The sequence below is a fragment of the Limulus polyphemus genome, unplaced genomic scaffold (genome assembly GCF_000517525.1).
Source record: "Limulus polyphemus unplaced genomic scaffold, Limulus_polyphemus-2.1.2 Scaffold1240, whole genome shotgun sequence".
Taxonomy (NCBI): Eukaryota; Metazoa; Arthropoda; class Merostomata; order Xiphosura; family Limulidae; genus Limulus; species Limulus polyphemus.
The window spans coordinates 28,773-31,015 of record NW_013666850.1 but is presented as its reverse complement, the minus strand read 5'-3'; the positions used below and the strand labels follow the sequence as shown (position 1 = coordinate 31,015).

At 34.9% G+C, this 2,243-nt stretch overlaps 1 protein-coding gene across 2 annotated transcripts in view; it reads left to right on the top strand.

Annotated features, from left to right (window-relative positions):
• The window catches only part of LOC106462754 (synaptotagmin-1-like), a 30,607-nt gene continuing 28,364 nt past the window's right edge, over window positions 1-2,243 (top strand). Inside the window, exon 1 of one of the 2 annotated variants that reach the window (XM_013922705.2) lies at window positions 1-161. The gene's annotated coding sequence lies outside the window, so the exon portion shown is untranslated. The remainder of the gene's footprint in view (window positions 162-2,243) is intronic. The other variant, XM_022390084.1, reaches the window with a different exon arrangement.

The following is a 2,243-nucleotide window of genomic DNA, read 5'->3' as shown; positions in this document are numbered from 1 at the left end:
ACATTGATCTTTGGCGTTCGTCGGCCGCCATCTTGCGAAAGACTTGCCTGGTTGGTGCAGTGCAGAAGCAGTATGATTGTTCCAGAAGTATGCCAAACACGCAAGAGTGAAATATTTCAGGTATCAACTTACTAAGAAACTAGGCCTAGAACCTGTTGAAAGTGAGTTTGATTTGATTTTTGAATCTAATTAAATAATAGTGTTGTATTATAATTTTATATAATACGAATTTTCATGTGGGGCGATACTCTAGTTTGTTAAGCAACGATTTCCATGAGATATTCCGAATTTGAATAAAGCTTTTCAGGATATTTTAGTAAATTTTCAGTTGAAAATAAGTTATTACGGAAGATAACTCAAAATGTTCACCGCAGCAACGTTTCGCTTACTTTTTTCTGTTTTGAGGTAAACCTTTTGATTAATGCAGATTTGTTTATATCTGTGTACTCACTTAATATTTAATAACCCGAAAAAAACTAACCCGTTTATAGAGATATTTGGGTTACTAAAGGTTGTTTAAAAAACGAATTTTACAAAACATTATATTGGTCGCTAAACTACAACGTACAGAGGTACAACGTAATGGCTCCTTTGTACCTCTGTAGTGTTCTAATTAATTGATCTATGTTTTGAGATTTGGCCTACGTTAATACCTTTATTCTAAAGGTTTGTAAACTCCAGGAAGTTAATTTTCTACAATGATGGTCTATTGCGTCAAAAGTTTCTCTTTAGTTAACGAAGAGGAAGCTGGTGTGACATAATGTTCTTGCTGTTTAGCTATAATCGAAAAACAGACCTTGGTAAATATAGGTGCGAAATTCTGCTCTCTAACCTCAGTGTAATACAAGAGATGGCTTCTCCGCACTCAGTGACATGGTTTCTTGTAAGAGTGACTTCTATAGTGCAAATATTGTATTGTTTTCAGATTATTTCAAGTGTATATATATATAAAATGAAACATTTACACATGCGCAAAGTTCTCTTAATGCTTATACTAAATACTGACTGGGAAAAGCATTTTTATGAGCACCACAGTTGTGAGAAATTCAACGTATAGTCTGAGAATTGCGACATCGAGTTGAAAAACTACCAAAAGCCAGAAATGAAGAGTAAAAAGAATGGATGCAAGTTTCATGTGTTATATTTGTATAAATAAATTTGTCTCTCTTAGTGAAGACTATAGGTATCTGTTAAATTCATTTTTAAGAAAATAAACTAGAAGAATTAGCCATAGAGAAGTAATAACTTATGTACAAGATTAGTATCTTGAAATATGTGAAAGCATTGTATTGTAGTATTATTATTATTGTATTGTATTTGAAAAGACGGCATAACTCGAGCTATTTGGGAAAGTAGGTCCAATAACCCAAACACCTTTTGAAAGTACACCCATAACCCGAACACCTACTGAAAGTACACCCATAACCCGAACACCTACTGAAAGTACACCCATAACCCGAACACCTACTGAAAGTACACCCATAGCCCGAACACCTACTGAAAGTACACCCATAGCCCGAACACCTACTGAAAGTACACCCATAACCCGAACATCTACTGAAAGTACACCCATAACCCGAACACCTTCTGAAAGTACACCCATAACTCGAACACCTTCTAAAAGTAGACCTAATACCCCTACCACCTTCCGGAGCCTGACTCCATAATCCGAACATTTAGTGAAGGTAAACCCGATAAACCAAGCATCTTCTGGAGATAGACCCGATAACCTTAAATTTTCGCTTTCTTAATTATAAAAATAAGCTAGCCCCCTTATAATCTGTTGATCATTCCTAAAAAAAAACAAATTCTGTAGTCACGTAGTGAAGGTAGGCCCCATAAACCGAATACCTTTTGAAGGTAGACCTAATAACCTTAAACATTAGACACTTTTTCAACCCGTGTCTCTTCGACTCGTTCTGCACTCGAGTAATCACGGAGTTTTATAATATCATTAATCAGTAAGTAAACACTATTGGTTTGTTTGTATATATTGTATATTAGAACGCCTCATGCTAATTCCCACAAGTCTTAATTTCAGATAGTAATTCCGGATCACTCATTTTAAGATCCGAACAACAACTTCAACAGTCAGTTGTAAAAAAAACTGCCTTTAGATCTTAAGAAACGTAGTGGTGCTTGTTTATTCATAACAAATAAGCTAACTCCTTTATAATCTGTTAAATGTTCCTATAAAAATTTGTGTTGACAACTAGGAAGAAGTAGCAGAAAATTACAGTACT